At 46.3% G+C, this 26,719-nt stretch overlaps 1 protein-coding gene across 1 annotated transcript in view; it reads right to left on the reverse strand.

Moving 5' to 3' along the window:
• Nucleotides 1–26,719, reverse strand: part of IGHMBP2 (immunoglobulin mu DNA binding protein 2) — a 237,282-nt gene that overhangs the window by 44,455 nt on the left and 166,108 nt on the right. The window lies entirely within an intron of this gene.

Here is a 26,719-nt window from a genome sequence, read left to right on the forward strand (position 1 = left end):
TCAAGTAAGGGGAGGTCAGAAGACTTGTGGTCAATGCCAATGGTGTGTATCTGCGATGACAGGCAATGTGTGGTTACCGCCTGCTAGAGACAAAAACCTTAAGAAATGATGTACTAACTGATTCTAATAGTAGTGGTGTAATATATGCGATTATGTGCCCTTGTGATCTTATATATATTGGCAGAAGCGCACGACCTATTAAGATCAGGCTTAATGAGCATAAATCCAGAATAACTACTCAAAATCTTCAGGCTCCCCTAGTTGAACATTGGCTGCAGAAATCATAAATAGAGGATATGAGGTGGAGAATTGTAGAATGTATTAAAAAGAAGAAGGGAGGGGGTTCCATAGCAAAATTTCTAAACTTTAGAGAACAGTGGTATATATTTTGGCTTCAGACACTTAGACCAAATGGTTTAAATGCTGAGCTGGATTGGTCTTCACTGATCTAGCGTTGGGAGATGAGTTGCGCTATGGGGGTGGGGCTATGTAAGTCATTGAACAGCTGTTATTTAATTGTGAGCTTAGAATGCCGCCGCCATCTTTACTGAGGAAACATTTGGTAGAGCTGGCGCTAATAAGACTACAGGGTAAGTGGTTTAAAGAAGTTTATGGAAGTTTAATCTGTCTTTGACATTGGTTTACGGCCAATGCTAAGGAGAGAGATATATTCTAATTGTATTTGTTTCCTTTTTAGGGGTAGGTCCTTGAGACAGCTTACTTGTGCGCGCGAAACATGCATGTCGGACATTAATACCCCCGAGTCCAACAGACTTAAGCAAGATAAGTGATTTGTTTAAAATCTTTAAAAATTTATAAGAAAGCAATAGTGTACCGATGAAGAGGTTGATGTTGATATATATCGCCACATAAAGCCTGTAAGGTGGTGGGTGGTGAACATCACTGAGGTCACTTTGATAAAAGAATGTATGAATGTTGTATATTTTTATGAATTGGCTGAAGGACTGTTCGAGACAATATGTAAATCCATTGTGAAAGAAAAAATATGGGAATATATTGACTAGGTTCATAACTTCTTTTGAAATATCTGATATTGGACCTGTCTAAATTTAGAATTTTTGCCGAATATTGAGAATATATCACCCTTAGCATTTATTGTACTTCTGTATTATGTACTAGACTTCTACAAATCTAAATTTTGTAACTGCCTTTTTAGCAATATGTAAGCCACACTGAACCTGCCATACAGTGGGAAAATGTGGGATACAAATGCAATAAATAAATAAAATAAAATAAACTACAGGCTATCCAGAGATAGGCTTACCCTTCACACTGAGCACTAATTGCACTGAGGTGAACCCTTACGGAGTTGGTCTTGAGACCAGACTCTGACAAGTGTAGAAGGGGTCTGTGTAGGACAAGAGAGGGGATCTAGGGCCTTGCTATCACACCAGACGGCAAACCTCCTCCATTTGAAAGAGTAACACCTCTTCGTTGGAATCTTTTCTGGAAGCAAGCAAGACTTGGGAGACACCCTCTGAAAGACCCAAGGAGGTGAATTCTAAAGTCTCAACATCCAGGCCGTGAAAGCCAGAGACTGAAGGTTGGGATGTAGAAGCGACCCCTCGTTCTGAGTGATGAGAGTTGGAAAACAGTCCAATCTCCACGGATCTTCGGAGGACAACTCCAGAAGAGTCCCAACATCTGCCAAGCTGTACCCCGCTGAGACACTCGAACCGTGGACATTAGAGACAGGAGGTTGTCTGCCCTTGTCTTGGGAAGATAAGCCCCTGCTGTCTTCATATCCAGCAGTGCTCCAATGAACTCCAATTTTTGAACAGGAGCAAGATGGGACTTGGAGTAATTTATTATGAACCCCAGTAGCTCTAGCACCTGAAAAGTCATTCGCATGGACTACAGAGCACCGTCCTCCAAGGTGCTCTTTACCAGCCAATCGTTGAGATAAGGGAACACATGCACTCTCAGTCTATGTAGCGACGCTGCGACTACTGCTAGACACTTTGTAAAGACTCTGGGCGCAGACACCAGGCCAAAGGGCAGTACACGGTACTGAAAATGTGTTCCCAGCTGAAATCAAAGGTACTTCCTGTGAGCTGAAAGTATCGAGATTTGTGTGTAAGCATCCTTTAAGTCCAGAGAGCATAGCCAATCGTTTTCCTGAATCATGGGAAGAAGGGTGCCCAGGGAAACCATCCTGAACTTTTCTCGGACTAGGAATTTGTACAGGGCCCTTAGGTCTAGGATGGGGCACATCCCCCCTGTTTTCTTTTGGACAGGGAAGTACCTGGAATAGAATCCCAGCCCTTCTTCCCCTGGTGGAACAAGTTCGACCGCATAGGCCTTTAGAAGGGCAGAGAGTTCCTCTGCAAGTACCTGCTTGTGCTGGGAGCTGTAAGAATGAGCTGGAGGTTTGGATTCCAGATTGAGGGTATATCCTAACTGGACTATCTGAAGAACCCACCGGTCGGAGGTTACAAGAGGCCACCTTTGGTGAAAAAACATTAAGCCTCCCTCCAACCTGTCTGGTATGGACACTTTTACTACAGCTATGCTTAACTGGAGCAAGTCAAAAGCTCGTCCCTTGCTTTTGCTGGGGAGCAGCAGGACCTTAGGTGCACGCTGTTGACGAGAACAAGTGCGCTGGGGTTGAGCCTGACTAGGTTGTCAAGAAGCTGGAGTGTACCTACGCCTAGAATAGGAATAGGGAGCACTCAGCTTCCCACCAAAAAACCTCCTAGTTGAGGAGGTTGTAGCAGAAGGCACCTGGTGGGAGAGAGAATCCATAGCATTATTATGTTTCTTGATCTGGTCAACAAGATCCTCTACTTTTTCATCAAAAAGATTATCCCCCTGGCAGGGTACATCCGCCATCCGCTGCTGGACCAAATGATCCAGGTCAGAGACATGCAGCCATGAGCAGTGATTCTGGATGTCACATGAAAAGAGTTGTAAGTGCCCATGGCAAGGAATTTACGACACGCCTTCTGCTGCCTGACTACCTGGCGAAAAGGCTCGGCCTGCTCCGGACAGAGGGCATCAACCAAGGAAGACAGCTGCCTCACCGAGTTCCTCAAGTGAACGCTCATGTTCACCAACGATGTTTGGTCCCGGGAGGCCTGCATAGCAGGAGTTCTCGAGACAGATGGAGACCCACTTGACACCTCACTGCTCACAGCGCGACTTGGTCTCTCAGCAGCCATTACCTTTGCTCCTGACGTCGATGCTTCCCTCAATGTTGATGCCACCAACCTCAATACCGATGCCGACGTCGAAGGACAGGATTGAGCCAGAAAACGTTTCTCTCGTTGGGCCTCTCAAGCTACTTGGGTCCGCTTCTTCATATGAAGACAACAGAGCACAAGCAGCTGGGCTGTGGTCAGGCCCAAGGCAGTGGATACACTAGGAATGGGTATTGGTACCTGAGACAGTCCGGTTGCACCGAGTACGTTTGAAGCCACTGGGTGTCCTCGATGACATGGAAGGAAAAACGGCTCTGGCAAAATCAAAATACTCGACTGTGCCAATAAAAAGGGACACAAAAATAAGGAGAAACCCGACCACGCCGAAAAAGAAAGGAAAATTAGACAAAAAAAGACTAAGGATTTCAGAAAAAAAGGGATCCTAAGCTTTTTTTTTTTTTTTTAAGAAAATGAAGAAAACAAGTAAAAAATACATGAAAAATCGCTTCAAGAACTCTTTCCCGGGCCAGACTGAGGAGCACAGGAAGAACCTGCCGCACTTTGTCGCGGAAAAAAATTAACTGAGGTACGCGCTCGCGCGCCAGAAGACTCTAGCAAAGCTGGGGTTTTTTTTGTCTTTGCTATGGCAAAATGCAGGTTCCCAGGCCGACGTCGACCCATGTGTGAGAATAAGCAGCCTGCTTGTCCTCGGAGAAGACTCCCTTATGAAAAAAGGCTCAACAGAATAGGGCTCTTCAATTTGGAGATGACGGAAGGATTAAGAGAGATTTGCAAAACCATCAGCAAGGTAGATAAATAAGGAATGGTTATTTATGCCCTTAAACTGTACTAGAACTAGAAGATACTCCATGGAATTAACAGGTCACAAATTTAAAACAAATTGGATAAAGTATTTTTCACTCAATCAAGCTGTGGAATTTGCTGCTAGAGGACATGGTCAAATTTATTTTGTTACATTTGTACCCTGCGCTTTCCCACTCATGGCAGGCTCAATGCGGCTTACATGGGGCAATGGAGGGTTAAGTGACTTGTCTAGAGTCACAAGGAGCTGCCTGTGCCTGAAGTGGGAATTGAACTCAGTTCTTCAGTTCCCCAGGACCAAAGTCCACCACCCTAACCACTAGGCCACTCCTCCACTCATTTAACATGGGTGGGTTTAAAAAGGGACAAATTCCTACAGAAGTCCATAAATAATTATTAGGAAGATCTCAGAATCTACTGCTCACCTTTGGGAAAGATCTGCAAGAAATGGATCTGTTCTTTGAAATCTTTAAGGAACTTTCTAGTGACTCAGATTGGCCATTATCAGAGTCAAGATGGTAGGCTTGATGGAACTTTGGTCTGAATACCCAACAAGGCATTTTTTACATTCAAAACACTTCCAGTGCTGGTTAGTCAAAGTCGGTGAGGTAGGAATAGCTCACCCCTGGAGTTCACATATATTTAAGATAAAGTTTACGTATTATTAAGCTGCCTTGGGCAGGTTTTGGCAAGGCAACATATAAATATTAACAAATAAATATTTTTCAAGAAATTTTGCTATGAATCATTAAGCACCTTGTATTCACTCAACTGAAAACCTAGAAGTGCAACTATGCATCTCCTGTTCAGTTTTCATTGATTCCAGTCTTTGTAATGCTTGTGCTTCCAGCCACAGAGCTATGTTGAAGCAAGATGATTAAATAGCCAGGGTAAGTCAGTCTGCCTGAAAGGTACCCATGCACATGCTTCCTCCACATCCACATGGGGGCAGAGGGCAGAGTACCACTGTAGTTGCCAGCACGGCAGAGAAAGAGCTTGAGACCCAAAATCATGGCTCCCTTTCACCTGGGAGGGAAGGCATGATCTTTATATTAGAAGTCATCTAACTTTTACTTGCACAATCTGATAATAAGAAGGGTAGGGATGAGGATCTCTGCTGTAAAAAGAAGAATGTAGAGGGAATATCTTATTGTGGTCTTCATCCCCCCATCCCACAAAGAAGATTTGGTATAGCATCAATTCCACAACATGGGTGAAATAATGCCTATGGCAGAGATAACTTTCTCGGTTCACAGTGCCCTTAGTGTCCAGTAATTTTTTCACGGTGCCTCTAGGCCACACATCTCCTCTTAGTTCTTCTTGCCCACCGCCCGTCACTACCTTCAGTGGGAGGGGGGTCCAGAGCCCAAGGTGAGGGGGCACATTTTAGCCCCCCCCCCCACCATTGCCGACTCCCCCTACGCCGCCACCATCAACTATGACCCCCCGCCGTCGCCTACCTTTGTTGGCAGGGGACCCCAACCCCCGTCAGCCGAGGAAGAAGAGGACCTCGGCTGATGGGGGTTGGGGTCCCCCGCCAGCAAAGGTAGCAGACGGAAACGGGAGGGGGGTTGAGAGGGTCATCGGCAGGGGGGTCCAGGGCCAAATCTATGGCGGCCCAGGCCCCCGTGGCCCCACGTAGCTACGCCCCTGCCACAAAGATGTTGAGCCCAATGTTTGCTGGCACAGATGCCCATGCCCCACCAGCTGAAGAGATCTACTGCCCGAGCTCCCCCCCATGCTGCCTGAGATCTGCTGCTTGAGCAAAGGAAGTCAGCACTGTGCTTCAGCTGCTGACGCCGGCACTCCCACACACAATCAGTTCAATGAACTCAGCAGGTGCAGGAGTGCCGGCGTCGGCAGCTGAAGCACGCTGCTGTCTTCCTCTGCTCAAGTAGCGGATCGCTTCAGTAGATGGGGCTTGGGCATCCCCACCAGCCATTTTGGAGGGGGCCTTAAAATATCCCATGGCTCTCTGAGTTCACTGTAGCATCTCAGGGCACCTCAGCACACAGTTTGGAAAACGGAGGCCTATGGTGTGATTTTAGTGATGCAGCAGCCAGTCAACTGGGAACAGAACTTGCCAACTCTCTTCAAACATGTCACTGGCTTTCACCTGCTTCCACCAGTTAGCCCAGCACAGTGAAGGAACATGAAAACAAGGGGGCAGTCTCAGATCGATGAAGAAGAGCCAAATTTAAACCTCTATCTTTGATTTTCAAGGACTTCAGACAAAATGGGCTAAAGTACCTAAAGAATAAGTTAACCCTCTACACACCTTTGAGACCTCTCAGGTTTTCTCAATAGCTGTACCCTGGTGAACAGAAATTATACTATGTGACACCCACCAGCAAGCCTTCTCAGGAGTAGCTTCACAATGTTGAACTCACTTCCAGAGGGGCTATGCCTAATTTATGTCTCCTTTACTTCAGGAAGCAGGTGAAGGTCTACTTCTATTTCAGAAAGCATGGCCCTTCTCCCCAAGCCTTTAAAGCACATTGCAAATGACTATCCACTCACGCCACATTCAACTATACATATAAATTTGCCTTCAAAGCAGCTATTCATCTATTTATCCCAAAGACTTTGTGCTACCCAGCTACTCTGTCTATATGTCTCAACTGTACTGGCCCCCTTGGCTCCCTATTAAGTTATCTTTTTTGTATTGTACTAACATATGAACATCATTTGTATGTTATTCGAATGTTCTAATATGTTGCCTATTAAGGTGTTTCATTTGTGCTGTTGATATCACAAGTATCATATCTTTCCATGCTGCCTGTTATAGTATAATCTGTATTCTGCTAACATCATATTTCTGTTATGTGATTGTTTTACAGTAAGTCCCATTTCTATGATTCAATTTGTCATCTCCAGTGTTACCTCATTGATTGTTTTTTTTGCTTTTGTTTGCACACTTCACTATTGTTACACTGTTAAGAGAAGTGTAAGTTTTAGATCAAGCTGTACCTGCTACACAACACCTTGGATGAATCTCTTCAAATGGCAGTTAAAAATCCCAATAAATAAATAACATGTGAAAGAACTATATCTGCACAAGAAAATATAGTTAGTTTGGGGACACTTTAAATAATTCAGACTTCATTTATATCACAGAACTCTTTAAGAGTATGTCATTATACATTCATTTAAATAATAAATATGAATATAGCACAAATGGACTATCTGCATAATTAACACAACTGGGCTATAGCAAAGGCCTGAATTTATGTCAAACTCTGAATGATCTCAGATGGTTTTAGTGCAATTATAGTATCAAGCCACATGTTTTAATTCAGCAAGAAATGAAAGGGATAAATAACACTACAGAGAGCCCAGGAGCTAAAATCTACATTTTGTTTATCAGTGTGTTCAAATACCTACAAAATCTTGCTATTGGCCAGCTGGTGGGCAATGCACCAAATTTGTGCTGTGCACTCCATTATGTTTAACAGACACCACTACCTTAAAGCCTGTAGTGACTTATGAAATAAAAACCACAATTCATACCATGCTGTTAACAAAACTGTAAGTTTTATGTTAAACTGTACCCGCTGTACACTGCCTTAGGTGAATCTCTTCATAAAGGCGTTAATAAATCCCACTAAATAAATAAACAAGTCAATATTCAAAAGCACAACAGCACCTGCTATCTAGATAAGTACTGCAGACCGAGATATTCAGAGGTGCTATTCAGATACTGCCTCTGAATATCCTTACAGATTGCCTTGGCACTATAAGGGCAATTCTCTAACTGAACACCCACATTATTTATTTATTAGGATCTATTTACTGCCTTTTTGAAAGAATTCACTCAAGGCAGTGTACAGTAAGTACCCCTTGAGCGTGTACAGAATACTAGCATTTACGGGTGTAAGCGTACACTTACTCACAAAAATGCTAGCAGGATACATAGAGGTCAATGTTCGAAACAACTTAACCAGCCAGAAATGGCTCCTTAACCGGTTAGTGCTGCTGAAAATAACTGATCAGCGCCAAACTCAAAACCATCGATATTCAACACTTAACCGGCCACGATAGCCGATTAAGGGGTCCTTTTACTAAGCAGCAGTAGGGCTAACGAGCAGGTAGTGCCTGCAAAATCGTTATTACCACAGGGGTAGCACAGGCACCCCACAATAGTTTTGAAGTTGGTGTGCGCCGTTTTCACGCAGTAGAAAATATTTGTCTATTTTCTACCACGGAGGCATTCCTGGTGGTAATCGGCAGTGCAGCCACACTGGTGTATGCTGCCTGATTACCACACGAGTAGTGTGTGAGCCCTTACCAACAGGTCAATGGGTGGAGGTAAGGGCTCAGACAGTAAATAGCCACATGCTAGTTTTAATTTTAGTGCATGGCCATTTACTGGACCAACAGAAACAACCCTTTTTTCCAGCCGTGGTAAAATATGGCAGAGCACGCGCCAATTTTCTGCGTCCACACTACCGCAGGTCACATTTTACCGTTTGGACTTCTAAGTCCTGAATATTGCACTTAACCGGCTGTGGTGTAGCTGGCTCCAGAAACCCAGAAATTCCATGCTGAAACCCAGACATGGCCTAGGTTATGCTAGGGGCAACCAGATGATGTTATACAATCTATCTGTCTTCACCGCATGGCACTAAGGTGCCTAGATGAAGGTTCCCACTTATAGAAGTGCCTGCTATGTAGATAGTGTGATGGGCAAAGCAAGGGTGGTCCTGGACCTTATACGGATAGTGGCAATATTCAGTCTACTATTCTTCCCTCCTTTTTGCTCCTTTCCATTGATATTGTAAATCGTTTAAGATATTACTTGATTGGTGATATATCAAATAATGGTAAAATAAATACATAAATAAACAGATCGCTGTCCTAAGTTGTCTGGATGAGTTGCCAGATAACAGACTGAATACTGCCTCTATCCAGATAAGTTCTACCATTGGCTGCCTTGTATGAATACTTACTGCCGGTTACTGTACAGACATTGATACCGAATATCTGGATATTTTACTTTGACTGCAACAAGTTTTTCAATTTTATTTGACACACTGCTTAAGCAGTTTACATAGTTGAAATATGGAGGGTAGGGAGAAATTACATAACAATAACCGGAGTTTAAAAAATAAATAAATAAAAGGCTTGATGGCCGTGGCTGAACATCAACCAAACACTATCAGGCAAAAACAAAAATCATAACACACAAGGCAAGGCCCAATTCCATCCTACCAATCAAACCACATCACCAAAAAATCAGAGGCCCAATATTTGAAGCCATTTATGTGGGTAGCAGCATCTGCTACCTGGATAAGGTGCTGCTGACTAGGGCCAGCCCTTGATTTTCAGTAGCACTAGACTACCCCCTCAAGCTATCCAGATAGCTCTACGGTGGTCTATAGGTAGAGCAAGGTTGGTCTCCCAGGTTAATGGGATTATTCAGTCTATGAACTGTATAACTCTCCAGATAAAACTGACAGAGGCAGGCAGGTGGTACCTTATAGACTAACCAACTGATTGAGACAAGAGCTTCCGAGGACCAGGGTGCAGCAAAAAGGTTGCCCTAACCTTATCTGATTAGCTATGTGGATATGGACTCAATATCACCATTATCAAGGCATCAAAGGTGGATATAAATCCTGATACTGAGTGCCAGCCATAATCCAGATACTGGTGCAGGAATTTAAAACAAACAAAACATATCAACTACCCTGGCCTTTTTTGCAGGTGTGCTGAGGAAATGGACCAGTGCGTGTTCAACACACATGTCTACATCAGCGCAGGCCACTTTTAGGCGTGCCTTAGTAAAAGGGCCCCATAGTTTTCTACTGCACATGTAAAAAACATGTTTTTGCACCCACTGCTTTAATCTAATTCTATGCAAATATATCTGGGTATAGAAATGTGAACAAATATGTAAAAGCACCCCAGTCACCATGGAAACACGCTCACACTGATGTGTATTAGTCGTGGAATCAATATTTTGCACACATTTAATAGATCTTTAGAGACAGGAGAGGTTCTGCAGGATTGTAGATGAGCTGATGTGGTCCTTCTTCACAAAAGCAGGGACAGGGAAGAAGTGGGAAACTACAGGCCAGTAAGCCTCACGTTGGTGGTAGGAAAAATAATGGAGTTGCTGCTGAAGGAAAGGATAGTTAACTGTCTAGAATCCAACGGGTTACAGGATCCGAGGCAACATGGCTTTACTAAAGGAAAAGCCAAGCGAATCTGATTGACTTCTTTGACTGGGTGATTAAAGAACTGGATAATGGACATACGCTAGATGTAATCTACTTGGATTTCAGCAAAGCTTTTGATTCGGTCCCTCACAGAAGACTCGTAAAGTTGGGAGGGTTGCACTTAGGACCTGAAGTGGTGAACTAGCTTGGAAACTGGTTCACCGACAGGCGGCAGAGGGTGGTGGTAAATAGAATCCACATGGAGGAAAGGAAGGTGAGCAGTGGAGTGCCTCAGGGGTCGGTGCTGGGGCCGATTCTGTTTAATATATTTGTAAGAGACATTGTCAAAGGGTTAGAATAAAAAGTTTGCCTTTTTGCGGATGAATAGATCTGGATGGGCTGGCGTGCAGCTTTTCAGGGGCTTCGATGACAACTTCTGAAGTTTTAGAACAAGGAAAGTGCTGGGCAGACTTCCACGGTCTTTGCCCTGAAAATGGCAAGGACAAATCAAGATCAGGTATACATATGAAGTATCAAATCATGTTTTATGTAATGAGTTTATCTTGTTGGTCAGACTGAATGGACCGTACAGGTCTTTATCTGTCATCTACTATGTTACAAAAACTGTATTAGCATCTGAGTTGCATAAGCATACATTATGTACAGGTGAGTGTCAAGACACTATTCTGTGCATAAATATTTGTGCACTGTACCTGAGATAAGGCCTCCCTGGTCATTGCACACTTTCATATAAACATCAAAGCGTTCTCCTGTGTTTTATGTGGGGGGGGGGGGGGGGGGGGGCAGGGAAAAGGGGGAAGCCTGGGTGAGACAACAATACAGATGCGCATTCCCTATTTACTATGTCTGCATGGAGAAACCTTGGCATTTGAATTTATACCTGCTCCAAGGCATAACTACGTGACTGCTGAAGGGGCAGATATAAATCCCCCTGTTACTGGGCCCAGTGAATACCAGCCTCCACACCCCCCTCCCACTAACACAAACACACAGTTTTGCAACAGCTTCAGAACCCTACCCCCTCCATGACACCACAATTCGTTCCCCCCTATTTAAACAACACCCAACTCCCCAACACAATTTCCCCCACAGCACAGCACCGGACCTCCAAAACAACCTAAGCACCTGACCCCCCTCAGCAAAGACCACTCCCACTCATATCGGCATGAAGTCAACACTTGGCTGTCTCCCCCAGTACCCCGTCAGGGCCCAATGCCCCCAAAAATGTTGGGCCATAACTGCCTCCTCCCTCCATCCCAGACCCATTCACTGGCCTCACTGGAGTCTCTTATGTCCAGTGGGGTGGGAGAAAATGACTACTCACTCCCACCTCCTGGCTGCCTGGTCCAAAAATGGTGATAATGACCCCAAGTGGTAATGTCATGGTATTACCACACGGGGGTCAAGCTTCCATTTATGGGCATTTTTAGAAGCCTGACCGCTAGAAGTACTACCGCGATATTACGGCAACAAGTCCTGGCAGCCATCTTTAGACCAGGTAGCCAGGAGGTGGGTGGGAATGAATGGGCATTGCTCCCACCCCACTAGGCTTTAGAGACCCCCAGTAAAACTGGGGAGTGGGTTGGAGGGAAGGGGGCTTGCGGCCCAACAATTTTGGGGGCATTGGGCCCTGGGAGGGAGCACCAGAGGATTGCATGTGTCAGCTTCATGTCTACATGTGGGAGCCTCTTGGGTAGGGGGACAGATTTTTTGATGGGGGAGGTTGGGTGATGTAACATGCGGGGGGTTAGTGCTTGGTTTGTCAGGTATGTACGGAGAGGATTATGCTGTCGGGGATTTGTCATGATGGGGATGCTGATCCTGGGATCATCACCCTTTGCAGAGAGAGCTGCGATTTTATGTTTAAACATTTTTATTGATATTTCAGCATGTTATTCCAAAACAATATATTTTACTGAACTTGTTCACACATGCATCATGCTGTATAAATCCAACACTTTACTGAACAGCTTCTCACCCTTTTTAACTTTTTCTCCCCTATCCCCTAGTTCCCTTCTACCCCCTTTCCTACATTTTATATAACATTATTTTTGATGACAGTTCAGAGGAACGTTTCCCCACAAAATGATATCAACTACTACAATTCCACTATGCAATGGTCCTCCGTTATATCAAACAACTACAGTCCATTATCAAATTTTATTTCCCCCCACTCTTTCCCCCCTCTCCCTTCCAACACATATCCCCTGTTCCACTTTGATCTCTTCCCCCTCCCCTCCCTCAGTTCCCCTATCTCCCCCTCCCCTCCCCCCTCACCTACCCCTTCCCCCTCACACCCCCCCTTGCCCTATTAGGTATCTCTTTCATAGATCACAAGGTGCTGACAATAAGACTTCTACCCCTGGGGCTCAGACTGGACAAGTACGGGTTCCATATTGCTAAGTAATCTCTCCTTTGCCTGGGGGATCCCTTCGTGTCTACTGCTTCCCAAGTCGCCAACAAGTGCACTTGGTTTCTCCAGTGCCAATATGCCGGGGATTCCTCCTCCTCCCAATATTGTAATATAGTTTTTCGTGCTACTAAAGTCAACTTGCGACTCAGGAGAGTTGCCCCCTTATTCAACGGGTAGTATGCTCTAGGTTTATCCAACACAAATTGTTCTACTGAGCCCCTTATCCCCCTTTTTAATATTCCAGTCAGAAACCTCCAGACCTGCTCCCAAAACTGCTGAATCCTGGGGCACTCCCACATCGCATGGTAAAACGTGTGTCTATGTTGTTTGCATTTATTACAATATACCCCTTCATGCGGCTTCACATGAGCCAATTGTACTTTGGCCATATATGCTCTGAGCATCACCCTTACTCCGCATTCCCGTAGTCTTTCATCTTTCGTCAACTGGGCGATATTCTTAATGGAAGCTACCACATCCCAATCCCCCAGTGACCTCCCCAGATCTTCCTCCCACCTTCTCTTAATCTCTGCAAATTCTCTAATCTGGGCCTTACTGTTAAGAGCTTTATTAAGCCCCGACACCGAGACCCCCATATTCCACATCTGTTGAAAAAAACTCTCGTATCCTAGTACCCAACCTCAGTCCCAATGACGCGCTGTCCAGATTAGCCAGGTGTTTGATTTGTGTATATGCAAACTGATTACCCCATGTGCAACCTACTTTCTCATATATTTCTTCAAATGGCAGCAGCTTCCCTTCTCCTGTTAACAAATCTTCCAACAAAACTATTCCCTTTTGTTCCCAAGTCCTGAACACCAGGTTATCCAGGCCTGGTCCAAAGTCCTCATTTCCCCTAATTGATAGTTGGTCTGAAACCAATGCATTCCCACCCAATTTAGTCACCAACCCCTTCCACGCTTCTCTCAGAGGGCCCAGCACAACACTTCCCTTCAAATGGATGGGCAAATGACTCTCCGTGCAGTGCAACAAATAGAAAAAATTATAGGGCTCATAAAATGATTTTTCCAATTCCACCGGCGTGTAATGTTGTTCCTTTCCAAACCAGTCACTCAAGTGTCTCAACAAGCATGCTTGATTGTAGGTTTTTAAGTCTGGTAACCCCAAACCCCCCTGCTTCCAGGGTCCCAGTATATCCGCCAACTGAATTTTGGGCTTTTTCCCTGCCCAACAGAATCTACTCCACATTCTATTTACTATGTGAATGTCTCTTTTTAACATGCTCACTGATAGGCTTTGAAGAACATATAGCCAGCGGGGAAATTGAACCATTTTCATCAAATTTATTCTCCCTGTCAGTGAAAGCGGCAAAGCCTTCCAACCTTCCAGCTGTCTTCGGGTATCCTCCATGAGGCGTGTAATATTACTACAATATAATGTACTTACATCCATTGTCAACCGGATCCCTAGATATTTAAACGAGTTCACCGCCCATCTCAGGGGAAAGTTAGCATTCCACAATCCCTTGACCTGCTGGGATGAGGGCAGCGCCTCTGATTTTTGTAAGTTGATACAGAACCCTGCGTATTCCCCATACTCCTGGAACTCCTCCAAAAGCGCCTCCACTGACTCTCTTGGCTTCTCCAGATGAACTAACAGATCATCCGCAAAAGCCACCACCTTAAAACAATGTTTCCCCACCTGAATACCGCGAATATCCAGATTCTCCATTATCCCCCTTATCAATGGGTCCAGTGTTAACACGAATAGTTGCGGTGACAAGGGGCATCCCTGCCTAGTCCCTCGTAGTATTGGGAATGTCATTGAATCTCTTCTATTGACCATCACCCTAGCACTGGGTGTCGAATATAGCGCCCTCACAACAGATATAAAACGTCCTTCGAACCCATAGGCCTTTAACGTGGCATAAAGAAAATCCCATTTTACTCGATCGAAGGCCTTTTCAGTGTCAAAACGAATTAGTATAGATTGGCTTCCCCTTCGCTTCCTATATTCCAGTGAGGTCAATATCTTAAGCATGTTCTTTACCACCAATCAGCCCCCCACAAATCCCACTTGGGCCTCTTGAAGAAGATCTGGTAATATTCTAGCTAGACGGTTCACCATTATCTTCGCCAGAAATTTAACTTCAACATTCAATAAAGATATAGGCCTATAAGAAGCTACATTCGTAGGTCCCTTCCAGGTTTCGGCAACACTATAATTTGAGCTAGGTCCAGAGATTGAGGCAACATCTCTGCCTCCACAATATGATTAAACATTCTACTTAATGGCGGCACTACTGCCTCTCCCATAATTTTGTAGAACTCCGCTCTGAACCCATCTACCCCTGGGGTTTTTAACAGGGGACTATGGGCTATTACCAGTGTCACTTCCTCCTCGGTTAGGAGAGCATTCAATTGGTTCTTCTTAGCCTGCCCCAGTCGCGGATGCACAACATTGTTCAAATATAATTCTCCTGGGAGGCCTGTCTCAGGGGGAGCCGCATATAAACCTCAATAGTATTCCTGAAAGATCTCACATATCTCCTCATCTGAGTGCACCCGCCGCCCTCCAGTATCCTGTATCGTAAGAATTCTACGTGGTCCACCTGCATTTTTAATCAGCCTTGCCATCAACCTGCCCCCTTTATTACCATGCCGATGAAGCATATATCTATAAAATTGTTGTGACTTATGGGCTCTCTGATGAAGAAGCGTTTTCAGCGCTATTTGATATTCCACCAACCTCCTCCTATTCCCCCCCCGTCGGTGATGCCCCATATTCCTGCCTGGCTTTACGAATCAATCCCCCCAGCCTTCTCTATCCCGTGTCTTTCTTGTATAATGTGTGTAACTTATTATTTCTCCCCGCACAACCGCTTTAGCTGCATCCCAATACAATATGGTGTTCCTCTCATGGTCTACATTCATGGCCCCGTATGAGTCCCAACATCCTTTCCTTAAACCTAGGGTCTTCATACAACTCAGTAGGGAATTGCCATCGTCCTCCTGCTTCCCTGATTTGTCCCACCTCCCAATCCATCCACACCCAAGCATGGTCCGATACAGCGTAGGGGCCTATGTTCGATTGTCGCACTTTACTGAACTCCCTTCTATTTATCAACAAGTAATCTATTCGGGCTTGTGTACCGTGGGCACGTGATAAGTGGGTATAGTCCCTTTCTGTTGGGTGTAGCTCTCTCCAGACATCCACCAGATCTAACATTTTGACTAACTGGATCAAACCCTTATTAGCATAATAGCCAGCCCATGGTCCCGAATTCGACTTGTCCATCCCGGGATCCCATACCAGATTAAAATGCCCCCCTACCACTACGGGCCCGTATTCTTCCGCTGTCAGAGCTCGAATCACCCTACTATAAAATTTCTTATCATATTGATTTGGGGCATATATGTTGCATATATAACATGTTTGCTTATTAATGACCGCTTTTACCAAAATAAACCGCCCCCCAGGATCTGCTCTTATGGTCTTTACCTCCTCAGCCACTCCTTTCTTAAATAAAATCGCCACTCCCCCTTTCTTCCCCTGAGCATCTGCGGCGACGCAGTCTCCCACCCACCAGGTTTTTAATTTAGCATGTTCAATTGCACTAAGATGTGTCTCCTGCAGCATAGCCACTTCCACTTTATGTCTGTTCATATACTGTAAAATTTTTGATCTTTTAATTGGCAAAGTTATCCCCCCCCACATTCCAAGTTATTAACTTTACCATATCCTCCAACCATATTTCAGCTTCATATTGTCTACTTTTTGAATCTGCACTGGCAAGGGACGTCCCAGCCTCCGTCCCCCGCCCGCCTTCCAGCCCAGCCTAGCTACCCCTCTCCCTTCTGTCAACACCACATTCCAGATCTGTATAGCTCTCAATGATCTCCGATACCAGTCCCCCTTACTCTCCCCCACTTATCCCTACCCCTCCCTCCCCCATTCCCCCCTCCCTCCAACATCCTATTCCCCTCATGGGAACAATCACATCAAACGCCCCCCAACCAACAACCCGAATTACCGTACTTTTTCAGCCACTCCCACATGCACACATCTCAGACACTTTACCTTCCCTCCCTATTCCAGCCCCCCCCCCCCCATCTACTTCTATCTTGGTATTCTTCTCACATCCCGTATCAAGCATGCTTCCACCTGCTGCCCCTTGATCCCTTTTCTTCCCCCTAAAGGGGTTTTACTTGCAAGTCCACTGGCACCCGAGTCCACTGAAAAGTTCCATCTGTTCAATGTCCCTTTTATACATCGTCCCTTTCCCTTCTTCCCCCAGAAGAAGTTCACTGTGCTCTCTTTTTCTTTATCCTCTGTCCATCTCTGCCGCATTTTTTTGGAGGCACTAGTCTTTCAAGTCTTCCTTGATCTTTCTCCTTCCTCTTCTTCTATTCGTGCCATAAATTTACGGGCCTCCTCCACCACTGTATAAGATGTAGTCGCACCCCCATATGTCACTTTGAGAGTGGCCGGGTACATCAATGCAAACTTGATCTTAAGGGCAAACAGTTTTGAACAAATAGGGGAAAAGGCTTTGCGTTGCGCTGCCACTCCCACAGAGTAGTCTTGAAAGCATAATATTTTTTTATTTTCATAAATGTCTTTCCCGCTCTAATTGCTTGTAATATGTCCTGTTTGTGAGCAAAATTGAGAACCCTCAACATTACCATTCGTGGTCTTTGTAAATTACTGTGTCCTCGGACCTATTCTGTGCGCTCTTTCAATGCGCAGGGGACCCTTGCTCTCTATCTGCAGCTCCTCAGTAAGTCACTTCTCCTAAAAGGCCTGTAGATTCCTGTCTGGCAGCGACTCCGGCATGCCCACCAGCCTCAGGTTGTTTCTTCGGGACCGATTTTCAAGGTCCTCCAGTTTGGACTCCAGGTCCTCCATTTTATTTTTTTGTAAGCTCTGGTCCCCCTCCACCACAGCTATATATAAAACAATTTTATATGCTGAAGGGGAACAGTTTAACACAGCTGATTTTCAAGTCAGTTAGAATCAATTTTTCCAACTGCAGTTTCAAGAGCAAGTAAACTTGTCAAATTCTTCAAAGTTAAGAACAGAACAAAACTGAAAACAAAAGACTCATAAAAAATCTATGTGTTGTTAATATTTCAGTGTCTTATAAACGAGAAGCTCCTGCCTGCTGAATACATGGATTTTCCTCAAGGAAATAACTCGGACACAATAAGCTCACTGTGCACACCTCATTGGAGTAAACACAGAAAATTTCTGCTGCTCATGGAAATAGGTATAGTCCCTGTCAATCAATCTTCAGATCCCAAGTTATCACTGTAGTACTTATGCTTGAAATAACAGAAAATAAATTTACAGAAGCAATTGATCTCAATACAAAAGCAAACCAGGAAAAATTAGAAAAAACTAAACCATATTATTGCTTGTTGCTGATATTATTCAACAACAAAAATAGCACCAAGGGCCTCCAAGACTGAGGACAGCAAACAGATCTTTATTTTAGGACCCGGCACAGGCCGTGTTTCGGTATCTATGCCTGCGTCAGGGGCCGATATGGTAGCTCTTCAGAAAAAACAAAAAAAGCGAAGATACTTACCTGTAGCAGGTATTCTCCGAGGACAGCAGGCTGATTGTTCTCACATGTGGGTCGGCGTACACGGCGGCCCAGGAACGGAAATTTTTCTAGCAAAAATCCCAAAAGCTTTGCGACAGCTTCCGGAGCTCGGGACGGACGCACTGCACATGTGCGGCCATCTTCCCGCCCGCACACGCCCGTTCCCGCCTCAGTTAATCAAAAGCAAATAAAGAATAAAACAACTCCAAAGTGGAGATGGGCGGGTTGGTGAAAACAATCAGCCTGCTTTCCTCAGAGAATACCTGCTACAGGTAAGTATCTTCGCTTTCTCCGAGGACAAGCAGGCTGCTTGTTCTCACATGTGGGGTATCCCTAGCCCCCAGGCTCACTCAAATCATAGCTGCTTGTTCTCACATGTGGGGTATCCCTAGCCCCCAGGCTCACTCAAATCATAGTAACAAAGTAGATGACGGCAGAAAAAGACCTGCACGGTCCATCCAGTCTGCCCAAGAAATGTGCCACTTTTTTGTGTATACCTTACCTTGATTTGTATCTGTCTTTTTCAGGGCACAGACCGTACAAGTCTGTCCAGCACTATCCCCGCCTCCCACCATCGGCTCTGGCACAGACCGTATAAGTCTGCCCAGCACTATCCCCACCTCCCAACCACCAGCCCCGCCTCCCACTACCGGCTCTGTTATCCAATCTCGGCTAAACTCCTGAGGATCCATTTCTTCTGAACAGGATTCCTTTATGTTTATCCCACGCATGTTTGAATTCCGTTACCGTTTTCATCTCCACCACCTCCCGCGGGAGGGCATTCCAAGCATACACCACTCTCTCCGTGAAAAAATACTTCCTGACATTTTTCTTGAGTCTGCCCCTCTTCAATCTCATTTCATGTCCTCTCGTTCTACCGCTTTCGTACTAAATGGTCAATTGGGCCTTGCAACGGCGAGGACATAACAAAGATTGATCTACGAAGAAACAGCTAACTGAGAGTCCAGCCTGGAACAGAACAAAAAATGGGCCTGGGGGGGTGGAGTTGGATTCTAGAACCCGAACAGATTCTGCAGCACCGACTGCCCAAACCGACTGTCAAGTCAGGAATCCTGCTGAAGGCAGTAATAAGAGGTGAATGTGTGGACTGATGACCACATCGCAGCCTTGCAAATCTCCTCTATAGTGGCTAACTTCAAGTGGGCCACTGACGCTGCCATGGCTCGAACACTATGAGCCGTGACATGACCCTCAAGAGTCAGCCCAGCCTGGGCGTAAGTGAAGGAAATGCAATCTGCTAGCCAATTGGAAATGGTGCGTTTCCTGACAGCAACTCCCCTTCTGTTGGGATTAAAAGAAACAAACATTTGGGCGGACTGTCTAACGGGGCTTGTCCGCTCCACATAGAAGGCTAATGCTCTCTTGCAGTCCAATGTATGCAACTGACGTTCAGCAGGGCAGGTATGAAGACGGGGAAAGAATGTTGGCAAGACAATTGACTGGTTCAGATGAAACTCAGACACCACCTTCGGCAAGAACTTAAGGTGCGTACGGAGGACTACTCTGTTATGATGGAATTTAGTATAGGGAGCATAGACCTGATAGAACTAAGGCTTGAAGCTGACTCTACGAGCTGAAGTAACAGCCACCAAGAAAATGACTTTCCAAGTCAAATACTTCAGATGGCAGGAATCCAGTGGCTCAAAAGGAGGTTTCATCAGCTGGGTGAGCACGATGTTGAGATCCCATGGCACTGGTGGAGGTTTGACAGAGGGCTTTGACAAAAGCAAAACTCTCATGAAGCGAACAACTAAAGGCTGTCCAGCAATTGGCTTACCTTCTACACGGTAATGAAAAGCACTAATTGCACTAAGATGCACTCTTACGGAGTTGGTCTTGAGACCAGACTCTGATAAGTGTAGAAGGTATTCAAGCAGGGTCTGTGTAGGACAAGAGAGAGGATCTAGGGCCTTGCTGTCACACCAGACGGCAAACCTCCTCCATTTGAAGGAGTAACACCTCTTCGTGGAATCTTTTCTGGAAGCAAGCAAGACTCAGGAGACACCCTCAGAAAGACCTAAGGAGGCGAAGTCTGCGCTCTCAACATCCAGGCCGTGAGAGCCAGAGACTGGAGGTTGGGATGTAGAAGCACCCATTCGTTCCGAGTGATGAGGGTTGGAAAACACTCCAATCTCCACAGTTCTTCAGAAGACAACTCCAGAAGAAGAGGGAACCAAATCTGACGTGGCCAAAAGGGCGCAATCAGAATCATGGTTCTGCGGTCTTGCTGGAGTTTCAGCAAAGTCTTCCCCACCAGAGGAATGGGAGGATATGCATACAGAAGGCCCTTCCCTCAACGTAGGAGAAAGGCATCTGACGCTAGTCTGTCGTGGGCCTGAAGCCTGGAACAGAACTGAGGGACCTTGTGATTGATCTGAGTGGCAAAATGATCCACCGAGGGGGTGCCCCACTCTCGAAAGATCTTGTGTACCACACCCGAGTTGAGTGACCACTCGTGAGGTTGCATTATCCTGCTCAACCTGTCGGCCAGACTGTTGTTTAAGCCTGCCAGTTACGTGGCTTGGAGAAACATGCTGTGACGGTGAGCTCAAAGCCACATCTGGATGGCTTCCCGACACAGGGGGCAAGATCTGGTGCCCCCCCCCCCCCCCACTTGTTGATGTAGTACATGGTAACCTGGCTGTCTGTCTGAATTTGAATAATTTGATTGGACAGCCGATCTCTGAAAGCCTTTAGAGTGTTCCAGATCGCTCGCAACTCCAGGAGATTGATCTGAAGACCTGATTCTTCGAGGGACCAAGCTCCCTGAGTGTGGAGCCCATCTACCTGTGCTCCCCTTCCCAGGAGAGATGCATCCGTGGTCAGCACCTTTTGAGGCTGAGGAATTTGGAAGAGACGTCCCAAGGTCAAATTGGATCGAATTGTCCACCACTGAAGGGAATTGTGAAATGCAGCGGACAGCTGGATCACATCCTCTAGATTCCCCGCGGCTTGATACCACTGGGAAGCTAGGGTCCATTGAGCAGATCTCATGTGAAGGTGTGCCATGGGCGTCAGATGAACTGTGGAGGCCATATGGCCTAGGAGTCTCAACATCTGCCGAGCTGTGATCTGCTGAGACGCTCTGGCCATGGAAACGAGAGACAGAAGGTTGTCTGCCCTCATCTCGGGAAGATAGGCCCGAGCTGTCTGAGAGTCCAGCAGAGCTCCTATGAATTCTAGTTGCTGAACTGGAAGAAGGTGGGACTGCGGGTAATTTATGACAAACCCTAGTAGCTCCAAGAGTCGAATAGTCATCTGAATGGACTGTAGAGCTCCTGCCTCTGAGGTGTTCTTCATCAGCAAATCGTCGAGATAAGGGAACACATGTACTCCCAGTCTGCGTAGCGATGCTACAACTACTGCTAGGCATTTTGTAAAAACCCTGGGCGCAGATGCAAGACCAAAGGGTAGCACACAATACTGGAAGTGCTGTGTTCCCAGACGGAATCGAAGATACTTCCTGTGAGCTGGAAGTATCGGAATGTGAGTGTAAGCATCCTTTAAGTCCGGAGGGCATAGCCAATCATTTTCCTGAATCACGGGAAGAAGGGTGCCCAGAGAAACCATCCTGAACTTTTCTAGGACCAGATATTTGTTCAGGGCCCTTAGGTCTAGGATGGGATGCATCCCCCCTGTTTTCTTTTGCACAAGGAACTACCTGGAATAGAATCCCAGCCCTTCTTCCCCTGATAGAACGGGCTCGATTGCATTGGTGCTGAGAAGGGCGGAGAGTTCCTCTGCAAGTACCTGCCTGTGCTGGAAGCTGAAGGGCTGAGCTCCCGGTGGACAATTTGGAGGTTTGGAGATCAAATTGAGGGAGTACCCTAACCGGACTATTTGAAGAACCCACTGGTCGGAGGTTATGAGAGGCCACCTTTGGTGAAAAAACTTTAACCTCCCCCCGACCAGCAGATCATCTGGCACAGGTACTTTTATGGTGGCTATGCTCGCCTGGAGCCAGTCAAAAGCCCGTCCCTTGCTTTTGCTGGGGAGCTGCAGGGGCCTGTCTGGGTGCACGCTGTTGACATGAACGATAACGCTGGGGCTGAGCCTGGGAAGGCTGTCGGGAAGGTGGACTGTACCTACGCTTATTGTAAGCATAGGGAGCATTCCTCCTTCCCCTGAAAAGACGTCTACCTGTTGAGGTAGATGCTGAAGGCGCCCGGTAGGAGAGTTTGTCGAGGGCGGTTTCCCGCTGGTGGAGCTGCTATACCACCTGCTCGACCTTCTTGCCAAAAATATTATCCCCCCGGCAAGGAACATCCGCAAGCCACTGCTGGGTCCGATTGTCTAGGTCAGAGGCACGCAGCCATGAGAGTCTGCACATCACTATACCTTGAGCAGCGGATCTGGATGCAACATCAAAAGTGTCATAAGCACCCCTGGACAAGAATTTACGACACGCCTTCAGCTGCCTGACCACCTCCTGAAAAGGCCTGGCGTGCTCTGGAGGGAGCTTGTCCACCAAGTCCATCAGTTGCTTTACATTATTCCGCATGTGAATACTCGTGTAGAGCTGGTAGGACTGAATTTTGGACACGAACATAGAGGACTGGTAGGTCTTCCTCCCAAAAGAGAGGAGATTCTCGTCCCAGGGGCGCAGAGGCAAAATCCCTAGAACTCCTGGCTCTCTTGAGAGCAGAATTCACAACCATAGAGTCGTGAGGTAACTCTGTCCTCATCCACTCAGGTTCTCCGTGAATCCGATACTGGGACTCATCTTTTTTGGGAATGGTGGGATTAGATAATGGTTTCAACCAGTTCCTAAGCAATGTCTCCTTAAGGATATTATGCAAAGGAGCAGTGGACGACTCCTTAGGTGGCGAAGGATAGTCAAGGACCTCGAGCATCTCAGTCCTGGGCTCATCCTCCGTTACCACAGGGAAGGGAATGCCCACAGACATTTCCCGGACAAATGACGAGAAGGAGAGACTTTCCGGCGAAGAAAGCTTCTTCTCAGGTGAAGGATTGGGATCAGAAGGAAGACCACAAGACTCCTCAGAAGAGAAAGCGAAGGGGATACAAATGTCGAGTTCTAATGGGAGAAAAGTATTGGAGATTGAAGAAAGTGAGATAACTTTTACTGTAGAGAACAAAATACGTGACATGGAGTGTGAAAAAGGTGGTGAAGATGGAGTGGGGTCTGAAAAATTGGTAAAGTTAGTACAAGTGCTGAATACTAATGGAATAAGGAAGAAAATTCCTTGGAGCAAAGGGAAGCAGCAGATTGGAAATGACTACAGGTCAAAAGCAAGGCCGGAAGTAATTTATGACCAGATGAGAGGAGTGACTATCAAGTCTGCATTTTCTCTTAAGGGAATTTCTATAAGAAGGGAAATGAAGTTGCTGAGAGGAGGATTGGATCGTTGTGGTTGGAATTTTAAGAAAAGAAAGAAAGAAGGAACCAGCAGAATATCTAATAAAACCTTATTTGGTCATCTGAAACGCATCCTTTTTTACCGACCACCCAGCAACTGGTGCGAAGAGCAAACTATCTTTGCTGACTTCATCTCTAACACATGCTGGGAGACACCTTGAAGATTACTCCTCTGCACGCGTGACTGTCTGGACTTCCTCAGCTCTTGGGACTTTACTTACTGGACTACCCAGGCTACCCACTCCAAAGGACACACTCTAGACCTCTTCTCTTTTAAGTCGGCCAGCCACAACACTCAGTGCATAGCTAAAGCTTTGTGGTCAGCTGTCCCTTGGTCTGACCACTTTAAGCTCACCTGTACTATTCTGTGGCAGTTAAAAGGACCACGACGCACGCATTCCCCAACATCGTACGCAACGAGAGGGTATGTTGACCCTGCAGTGTTCTGGCAGTCTATTTATGAGTCCGACTGGCTCAACCCGGCAGACTCAAACAGCTTCCTCTCCAATTGGGATGACCGTTGTAGAACTACCTTAGATGCCATTGAGCCGCTCAAGGAGTGCTCCACAAAGAGGAAAGTTGCCGCCCCGTGGTTCAACGAACACCTTAGAATGCTCAAAGTTAGTACCAGACGACTTGAAAGGGCCTGGCATAAGCACCAGGACACTCAGCATCTAACTGCATGGAAGCAGTCTCACAGGAAATACAATTATGCCATCAGGCAGGCAAAACAACATTACTTCAAGAAAAAAATTGGCCTGGATTACAATGATGCCAAGAAACTCTTTTTCTTTGTAAACAAGCTAATGGATACCACAGTACTTACCACTACGGGAGCGGGCATCCCACCCGCTGCCGATTTAGCAAGGTTCTTTCAAAACAAACTCAAGAACCTACACAGCACCCTTCCACAAAATCATTCCAGCATCAGTGATTTTATTGATGGCTTGGACCCGGGGCCTGACGAGCAACCTGCAGACAGTTTACTCTTCAATTTCTCCACTTTCTCTGTTGCTTCAGTCAAGTTAGAGCTCCACAGATTTGTTAGGAAGTACTGCAGGCTGGATGTATGCCCCAACTACTTGCTCCAGTGTGCCCCTGCCTGTTTCCTAGATGACTTGACGCTGCACCTCAACTATATGCTTGGTACTGGCAAGTTCCCTACAAGTCATGGTAACATCCTACTAACCCCGGTACCTAAAGACGCTAAGAAAAACAGCTGTGATCTGACCAACTACTGGCCAATAGCCTCCATCCCCCTTTTTGTAAAACTTATGGAGCGCCTGGTGAATAAACAACTCAGTGAGCACCTGAATAAATTTAATGTTCTGCACACCTCGCAATCGGGATTTCGACCGCTCCACAGTACTGAGACCGTACTTGTCACTCTCCTATCCAACTTCAAGAGGGAAATAGTTGAAGGGAAGAGCATTTTACTCTTGCAGTTCGACATGTCCAGTGCCTTTGACATGGTGCACCACGGTATACTTCTGTGGCTCCTTGACTACTTCGGTGCAAGTGGAAATGTACTAGCCTGGCTTAGAGGTTTTCTTACATCTAGATCCTACCAAGTACATGCCAACTCCGCCTTCTCGTCCCACTGGAAAGCTGACTGCGGTGTGCCACAGGGCTCCCCACTATCACCTACCCTCTTCAATATGATGTTGATCCCCCTTGGCAATGACTCTCTCCAAACTGGGATTGAACCCGTTTATCTACGCAGATGACATCACGATCTTCCTCCCTTTTGAGAAAGAACTCAATGAAATTACCAGTCGGATACGTCAAGGCTTTAATACCATGCTTGACTGGGCCAACTCTTTTAGATTCAAGCTCAACGCCGAGAAAACGCACTGCTTGATCCTCTCCTCTCCCTATAACAAACTCTGGCCCCCTACACTGATTACTCCAGAGCTTGTCCTGCCTATCTCGACATCCCTAAAATTCTTTGGAGTTCTGCTTGACAGATCTTTGTCATTAGAGCAGCATGTGAACTCAACTGTCAAGCAAATGTTCTACTCTCTCTGGAGGCTTAAGCGTATCAAGCCATACTTCCCTCGAGATGTATTCAGCAGTCTTGTCCAGTCCCTGGTGATTAGCCGTCTTGATTACTGAAATAGCATCTATGGGGGATGCACGAGTATGCTCCTAAAAAAATTGCAAACAGCTCAGAATACAGCAGCTCGACTATCTTCGGCAAATCTAGATTTGACAGTTCGAGACTGTTACATGAGCGGCTACATTGGCTTCCTGTGAAGGACTGCATCGCCTTCAAAACCTGCGCATTTGTGCACAAAATCATCTATGGTGATGCCCCTTCCTACATGGACACTCTCATTAACCTGCCGCCCAGGAACTCCCGAAGGTCGGCCCGCTCGTACCTCAACCTCCACTACCCTGCTCTTCATGGCCTCAAATATAAGACCATCTATGGTTCCTCTTTTCCTTATCTCAGCACTCAATTGTGGAACGGGTTGCCTCGAGAGGTCAAATTCACTTCAGATCACCCGACCTTCAAGAAGCGGCTCAAGACCTTCCTTTTTGGCAGTGCATACACTAAGAACCCAACAGGTGCCATACCCTTTTAGCCTGCAGCTCCCTCCGTGATAATTTGTCACCTCCCCTCTCTTCCTCTCACTCCTTCGTTATTTCTCTCTCTCTCCTGTGACCTTGTCCACTGTACTTTGTACTATTATTTGCTTATTAATTATTGTACGCCACATTGAGCCTGCACACGGGCGGGAATACTGTGGGATATAAATGTCATAAATAAATAAATACCTTGGATCTTCCCCTTCATCCCAGGAGGCATCCTCCTTGGTATCGGACAAGAGTTCTCGAACTGCAGTCCGAAACCGGGTCCGTCTCGATGCCGAGGAACTATGTCCTCGATGGCGATGCTGAGAAATCGACTCCCATGCCGTGCGCGATGAAGCTCCCTCCAGCGATGCCGATGGGGAGTCGACCTGGGTGGCAGCTGAGGCCAATGCTGCAAGCGGTACCAGCGTCGGGGACATCACCACAGGCACGGAGCCAGCTGCTGCTTCCATCGACGGTACCGGGTACCGGGGCAGACTGACGCAGCATGCCTTCCAGAAGGCCTGGAAGAATGGCTCAGATGCTCTCCTCCAGAGTCGGTCGAGGAAGGCTGTGAGGCTGGTAGAGAAGTCG

This window comes from Microcaecilia unicolor, chromosome 4 (genome assembly GCF_901765095.1).
Source record: "Microcaecilia unicolor chromosome 4, aMicUni1.1, whole genome shotgun sequence".
In the NCBI taxonomy this organism is placed as follows: Eukaryota; Metazoa; Chordata; class Amphibia; order Gymnophiona; family Siphonopidae; genus Microcaecilia; species Microcaecilia unicolor.